We start from the raw sequence: 8,337 nt of genomic DNA, 5'->3' as shown, positions 1-8,337 counted from the left end.
ATCCTTCTACTCCCCAAAATGGGAACTAGGTTTAAGTGAGATTACATAAATAATGGCTACCTATATAGAAGTAACATAAAATATCTGACACTGAGCTGGTGGCCTGTGATATGTAATGTGATGCGGGAAGAGATCCTAGGGACAGGAAGGTAACACCTCCTTCATAGAACTCTAAGGATAAACTGACAGGGGTTTCAAGTCTAATCCTCTTCAAGTACAGTAAAACCTCACTAGTCTATAGTATATGGAATTTACAATACTCTACATAGGAACTGAGAAACGATGAAAATACCTGATAAACCTTCTTCATACTGCCCTCTCCAATAGTTCAGCTTGGATCAAAGCTGTGACATTATTTAGTGATTTCTGCCTAATGACCACACTGAATTCTAGGTAAAATAATTGAGCCAAAACCACAAAGGGTAACTAACATTTTCTACACATGCAGATATACAAATATAAACTACCATATCCTATTCCATTTTTTGTCGATTCACCAAAATTTCTTCCTTTACTGGGAATTTTACTTTAGTAAGGCCTTTTGCTAGGCAAATGGAGACACAGAGCTGAGTAAGACCTTGTAAGAGCTTAGTCCAATAACACTGGGAATCATGAGGCCACCAAGCAGTTCAGTTGAGACAGGCACAAAAAATAGGGCCAAAACAGAAAGACATAGAGAATCAAAGTACCAAAGATAAATTAGGTCAAACTATTGAAAAGCAAATAGGAGTTTGTCAGGAAGCAAGGGGAAGGAGTATTTTTTGAAACCTGAAAGCATGTAATAGTGTAATGTACTTAGGGAATGGCAAGGCATTCCATGTGATTCGAGAGCTGCAGGGTAGGCTGGACTAGAAAAATTCATAGAGATTAGATCCTAAAGAGATACATTATGCTAAGGAACTGGAGTTTTATCTTGTGAATCAACATTTCCCACAGTTATGACCATGGAACTCTATGAAATTACAATGTGAAGAAGAAATAATACTAATAATAAATGCTTAAAAACTTCTGATTCTTTAGCTTTCTTAAAATCTAAGAAGTATAAAAAATATGAATCATTTTATTTAAAACCCCAAAATACCAGAGATGAAATCATCTTTTATTTTCATCTTATATTTGGTTATCAAGAGACATGCAAAACCCCTCTAATTTTAATGAGAACAGTGTTTTTGTGTCTTTTTATCACATATCCGCTTAATATTAGGTGTAATGTTGCTAAGTCGAATCCGCATATGAGGTGCAGCATCAAGTCTTTTCCTATATTTCGTTTTTGTTGCAGCATAATATGAAAATCCTGTTTCACACAGGTGCATTGTAGCAAAAGGAAGAAGTACACGAACCGCTCGCCTCGCAATGCTTGGGTACTCTTGAATTAGGCTACTCCAAAAATCATTTAGTGAAAGTTCACTGAAATTTTGTTTCACTTGAGAATCAGATGTTAAATCAATCAGGCTCTCATAGTCCCGTGCTACTAATGAGGCTGGTTTAACAGTTACTGTAAATGGATTTCTAACCCAAGTGTTATTGTCATTTGTTACAGGAAAATATTTCAACAGAGTAGAGCGCAAACCCCTTAGATGCTGCACAATGGCACTACAAATATCTTTATCAACTGTAGAATTAATTTCAGTCAAAAAGTCACTGAGTGTAGGAAAACAATCGAAGTTTTCTTCTTCTACAGATGAAGCCCAAAATTCCAATTTTCTTAACAATGATGACATTTTATCAAATACTGTAAAAACTGTTACATTTTTCCCTTGCATTGATAGATTAACCTCATTTAATTTAGTAAAAATATCTGCAAGATATGCAAGTCTTAGCAGCCAAGATGAATTTGTTAAACAGTCAGACAGTCGAAAAGCAGAATCCATGAAAACCAATAGTTCACGACGAAGCTCAAAAAGTCTTACAAGAACTTTACCTCGGGAAAGCCACCTCACTTCTGTATTCAGAAGAAGTGCTGTGTGCTGGGCACCCATTTCCTCACATAAAATTTTTAGTAGCCTGGATTGATGTGGTCGAGCTTTAATGTAATTGATGATTTGTACTGCCTGATCTAGCACATTTTTCAGAGATGTAGGCATTATTTTAACTGCTAGTGCATGTCTATATAATAGGCAGTGACTACTGGTGCTTTCGGGAGCCACATATTTTATCAAGGTGACAGCCTCAGCAATTTTCCCGTCCATTGCCCTAGAAGCATCACTACAAACATCAACACATTTTTCCCATTCAATTTCATGTTTCTGCATAAAACTGTTGATGCAGTTGAAAATTTCTTCACCAGTAGCATTACTTTGCAAAGATTCACATAAGAGTAAGTCTTCCTCAATAGATTTATTAAACCTATAACGAACAAACACAAGCAGCACAGCAAGTCCTGAAACATCAGCTGATTCATCTAGTTGCAGTGAAAACCCATCACAAATTTTCAGTCTACAAACAAGCTCTTCTTCAATGTCAGCAGCAAGATCCTTAATTCGACGTGCAACAGTACTATTTGATAGTTGTACTGCATCTATTTTTTTACTATACTGTTCGTCAAACATTCGCATCACAACATCTTTTGCACAAGGTTTGATAAGCAATTCTCCAATAGTATGAGCCTCTCCACTCAGGGCTATATGGTAACTTACATTGTATGATGCCTCTGTAGCACTTTCATTATCTGTATTGACAATTTTAGGTGTTGGAGGTTTGTTATTTTCAGGTGAATCGAGATGTTGCTTGAAAAAGCTTATGTCTTTGTCTTTATAGGCAGCATGTTTAGTTTCCAAATGTCTTCGAAGCTTACTAGGGGCCAAAGAACTATTTGATAAAATTTTCTTACATAACACACACTGAGCATGAGGTGCATCTCTATTCCCAAAGTAAGTAAATCCAAAAGACAAATAACTTTCATCATATTTTCTTCTTTTTGGTTTCTTACTAAATGTTGTTATTTTGTTGGAATTGGACATAAATTTGACCCTGGAAAGGTCACCTTCTGATCTTTTAGAAACTGAAGGCTGCAACTGTTCATCCTCGCTTTGTAATATTCCAACCTTTTGATCATTTGATTCAGACACAATTTGATAACAAAAAGATTCTACTTCTTGTTTAAGACTTCCTTGTTTCAGCAACAGATCCATAGGCAATGTGTTTGTAGTACAAAACATGGTTAATTTAGAATAAACATCGAGTATCACGAATGTGTTGAAATTATACGACAGGATACACAGAAGATGAGCAATCATCAAAGAGATGATATAGAGCAATACATCAGTTAATTTGTAAATGCTGCCTATGCATCAATGCGCAGATGGAACATCACACGTTCGTGTATCAGGTGATTTCTCATTCGACTTCCTGGTGCTCTCAGGTATGGCACACCTTTTCTTAAACGTAGATTATCACATAAAAATAAAGCTATAGAAATGAGTTTAGTAGTCTTAAACTTAATATTTTAAAATAAACTATAAAGAAAACTATTGTTAGCATTGATCTTTTCCTCAGAACACTTATTAACGTAAAGAATATTAATGTTCTATAAAACACAATTTGGGAACCACTGGGCTAAGAAATAATGAAGAGTTGGTAAGCATATTTTTAAGGAAGGGACCTTGAGGAATATGTCCCGTGGCAGGGGTTGGCAAACTTTTTCTGTAAAGAGCAATATAGTAAATATTTCTGATTTTATGGGCCATATGGTCTCTGTTGCAACTATTCAACTCTATAGTTGCAGCATGGTAGCAGACATAGATAATGCAAAAAGAACGGACATAGCTGTGTTCCAGTAAATCTCTATTTACAAAAACAGACAGCATGGGCCATAATTTACCAACCCCTTCTCATGGTATATAGTATCTTGGAATCTCTTTTAGCTTTCTGATGCCTACTGCCATTAGATACATTCACTGTTGATAATATTATACATCTGAAGCCTCCTACCAGGACTAGTAACTATTTTGATAAGCTATATTAAAGACACACAAACAGTTCAAAGTTCTGCAAGACACAGAATTCTGTATCCTAAATACTGTGCTAACACTGAAAAATAAAATGTAGACCAAAAGTTAGCTACTATTTCTCTGGAATTAAAATCACATAAATATTTATATCATCCAAATTAAGACCCACTGAAAGTAATGTATATTTTACTGATTACTCTGCGTTCCATTATACTATAGGTGAAGACATAACCAGGACCTAAAAAAACATAAACTCTCATTTTAATAGGTTTATTCCTCATATAGTTTTTAAAATCATAATTAAAAGGGTAATGCAAATTTTAAGACCCTCAAAGAAGACTACTAACTTTGCAAGTTAAGGCATACATATTTAGGTCTATCCAAATGTATCTGCTTTTGATTTAAACTTTATGATTTGGTTACAGAGTAAGCTTTGGATTTTCATGTTACATCCTAAAGCAAAATGGTTTTCCTATTAACAGCTAGATGGTAAGATACCTGAAATGAGGAGTACTCCCTTCTGCAATCACACTCTCCACCTTGGCAGCTTGAAATGCAGATTCTTCAAAAGAATAAAATTAAGGGATGGGGTGGAAAGGGAGTAACCAAAAGCCTAGAATGAGAAAAATTAAAATTAGACACTGCAAAAGCAGAACTAACCATAAATCCCTAAGATGATCCTTCATTACAGTTTATTTTAGATCCAGGCAGTGCAAGTGATTCTTCACTGCAATGCAGTGGACTGAAATAGAAGATGCCTAGCATAGGAAAAATGCTAATATTTTTGTCTCACTTAATACCCTTGTTATTTCATTGTTTTGAGACACTTTCCCAACCACTGACTTCATAGGAACACATATAAAAGTTTCAAAAACTAAACCTAACTTTTAAAAGTGGCCACATTTTAATCTCTAAAACTAAATATTAAAAGTAATCTAAAATACAATTATACAGGGAAGTGTTATATGAAATATGCATTTTTGCTATAACCATTTTTGTCCCCTCAACCAATTTCCTAAGTTAGGTTACTAATGTTTATTGAATAATCGTTGTTTACTATGCTTGTAACTGCTAGATCCCTCATACAGATTATCTCATTTAATCCTCAAAACAAACGTTGAGAGTCAGGGACTGTTAATAACCGTAAGAGATGAACTAATAAACAGAGAAGTCATCCGCTAACTTAACACATTTTGTAAGTGAAGAACTAAGAACAGAACCCAAAAAGTTGGGGCTGCAGAGCCCACGCACCTAGCCATTCTTTGTGTGTTCCTGAATACTCTTTAAATTTCTCAAGCACTAACGGGCGGCACATAAAGGGATTACAACGGCCAGAAAGTCGAGGGTCTCAAACGGGCAGCAGCAGAAAACCCTACTCCATTATTGGGCGCAAAAGAGCCGTAGATTCTCATTTCCACAATCCCGATTTTAATTTAGCAACAGAGAACTTCGTGGAGCTGCTGGCTAGGATTAGGATCCCTCTCCCTGGCTACCCGAGGACACAATGGAGTAGGAAGCTTTGTTTTCCTGAAGGCCTCATCCCCACCTCTTCTAGGGGTGCTTTCCCGAATCTCTCGAGGACAAAGAGTCTGGACTCCCTAGAGTCAAGTTTCTATTCCATTAACCCGAAAAGGCTGGCCAGGGGGTGGGGGGTGGGGAGTAACCCTGTTCCTTTGTCTCTTCTCTGGGTTAAACTGACAGGTAACACCATCCCTTCACCCCCACCTTCGGGCGGGTCCAGCTGTGAACAATATCCTCGGGGGCAGGAGGGCCGGGTTAGAGTGCAGTCCAGTCAGAAAGCCTAGGCAAAGGTGGGTGCCGTTGCCCCTTCCAGCACCTACATGCTTCTTTAAACGGTCACTTCGATGTGCTGCCTGGGCCAATCCCTCCTTGTCACAGGTGCGCGCTGCCAGCAGACCGCCACATCTGGGGGCTCGCCCACCCTCGCCTCCAAAACTCTTCTCTCGCGTCCCCGGGCAGTCTCCTCAGCACCCAACACTATCTCTCTACGTCACCTCCATCAGTGATGGAGACCGGTCTTTGCTGCGGCTGGGCTGCAAAGCAGCGCCGCGGTCCCCAGCAGAGCCTGCGGCCGCCATTTTAAACAGCTCAAGGCAGCGGCCATTTCAGAGCGCACCGCTCAGCCGCCGTGGCGGCTCTGGTCCTCACCTTCACCGAGGCCTGAACAGGGTCAAGAGCCAGTCGTCGCGGACTGGAAGAGGGGAAGGAGGGAGAGGGGAATGAAAAACAAAACAGAGGGAAGAAGGATTCGGGGACAGGGTGATGCTCTCGGCTCAGGGATATCGCCTATGCCACCTCCAGAGAGATCCGGTTCGCGGCTGGCGCGGTCGCTCCTCTGAAGATAAATTTAGCACTCTGGAGCAGCCGAACTTACAGTCTCCACGAGCGGCTCCTCTGCCGCCCAACCAGCTGCAGAGTTGCTCTCCGCCACCAATCCGCGCAGAGCAGCGGGGCGGGACCAACGGAAAGAACCAAGCTCGGTTGATGCGCGGCCCAGCGGCCGCGGAGGTGCTGCAGTCGGGCGAGCGGGCCGTTCCTGCTGGTGCTAGATGTGAAGCGATTATTTTCAAACTTCCCTGGGTTCTTGTTAGCCCGGATGCTTGTTTAGACTGCAGGTTCCTGGGGACTGCCAGACAGAGTTTGTCGTCCCGTGGGGCTGGACTGGACTCCAGGAATCTGCACGCTCATAGCACTGGCGTTCTGCCCAGGCGGCGGCGATTTGTGTGGATTCGCAGTTACCTCAAGGAGCGCGCAGAGCCTCGGCGGCCGCTCCTTTCACGACCTCTTTGTTTCGCGAGCCGCACCCCAGGCTCAGGTTACGCAACCGCCTCCTCTTTCCCTTGTTTTCCCTCCGGAGTGGGGCAGGGGACGCCCTCTCCTTTCCTCGCCCCTCCCGACGATGCTGTGTCAGGGGCCCGGCCGAGAGCTGAGCCTCCTGCCAGAGCTCTCGGGTGATCCCAGATGCGGTCGGGGCCGCCGTGTAGGAGTGTGTACGGATAGCGGCGTCTCCGCTGTGTCACAGGGAGAGTCCGCTGGCTGTCTTGACGCCTCTCACGAGAAGCACCCTCCGCCTGCATGCGCAGGCCAGCCCTCTGGACTACACCGTTGGCTAGCTGCCGCATTCGGGGGCTTTAAGCCTGGTGCTCTCCCACGCCCCTCCTCTCTTAGGAAAAACAGCACAGCAGAGGTTAGGGCCTGTGTATTTCCCTCTTGCCGATCCGTCGTGGGGACCAGGAGCCGGGTTTTCCAAACTGGCCCCTTAAAATATATACACGTCTAGGGGTAATTTGTTAAAGTACGAGTAGCATTAAACAGTAGGTCCCATTGTTTGTAGTATTTTAGCCTTTCGAGGCCCCGTGGAAATAGCTAAATGAACACTGGATCATGTTTTCAGGCACTGCATCCAATGACAAAATCCTCAGCTTGTGGTCAAAAGCAAGGGCAGCTTCTGTTTTCTTAAACACGTTTCTTCCATATGTGAACAAATCTCTTGGGCGTAAAAAGAAGCCTACCCCTTAACACAATTATCAGGAGGACGGTATAGATGATTTCCTTGGACTGGTAATAGAAGACACCATTTGGTCCTAAATATTTTTAAGCCAATTCAGCTTATCTTCAGATTTTTGCCCTATAGTAGGCTATCCATATGTCTTCATTATTTTTAAAAAAATTATCCCTGTGAAATAATCAAAATTTCAAGTTTCATTTGAACTTTAAACCACAAAGGTGGGAATAATTTTTGGGAAGGGGGGATGCAGGTCTACTTGAAGAGCAAAGAATTTCCTTTTGTCATTGCAGGAGCTGTCTAGCTTGATAATGACATTGGAATAATATCCCATATTTTCATATGTTTTATATTTCAGAATAAACTTTTACATATAGTTCTCAATTTAATTTTCGCACATCTGGTTTGCATCTTCACAAACTGAGAAAATCTGAAACATTCAGTTGATGGGAAAAATAGCGTTTAAACGCATTCAAGTAAACTCTAGGACTTAAGCTAGCTCTTAAACAACTGAAGAGTCTGATAATTAAGGACTTGAAACATAAGAATTTTTTCTGTAATTGCTTAATCAATAAATTATCATGTAACGTTGGTCGATGAGACAGATTAGAATATATATAGACAATGTAGAACTCAGACCAATAATGATAATAGCTAACATTTACTGAGTACATAGTACAAGCCAGGGGCTGTTCTACACAATTTTTAAGGTATTAACTCATTTACTCCTCACACACAACCCTACCAGATGATTGTTCCTATTTTACAGACCGGGAAATTGAGCAGATTGATAAAAACTTGCTCAAGTTCCCAAATTTAATTGGTAGCAGAGCTTAGGTTAAGTGCAATGCTGGTTGTGGG

The 8,337-nt window shown here is 40.9% G+C and overlaps 1 non-coding gene across 1 annotated transcript; it reads right to left on the bottom strand.

Annotated features, from left to right (window-relative positions):
* Nucleotides 1-1,078: 1,078 nt before the first annotated feature.
* Nucleotides 1,079-6,782, bottom strand: LOC112840856 (uncharacterized). Its single transcript, XR_012375357.1, has 3 exons — nt 6,120-6,782; nt 4,449-4,563; nt 1,079-3,408 (listed from the first exon to the last, which is right to left on the bottom strand). It is a non-coding gene; the product is annotated as an uncharacterized protein (transcript).
* Nucleotides 6,783-8,337: the final 1,555 nt, after the last annotated feature.

This window comes from Callorhinus ursinus, unplaced genomic scaffold (genome assembly GCF_003265705.2).
Source record: "Callorhinus ursinus isolate GAN/ISIS: 27379988/994484 unplaced genomic scaffold, GSC_fseal_2.0 scaffold49, whole genome shotgun sequence".
NCBI classification, from domain to species: Eukaryota; Metazoa; Chordata; class Mammalia; order Carnivora; family Otariidae; genus Callorhinus; species Callorhinus ursinus.
The sequence above is the reverse complement of the archived record's forward strand: the minus strand, read 5'-3'. Positions and strand labels throughout refer to the sequence as shown.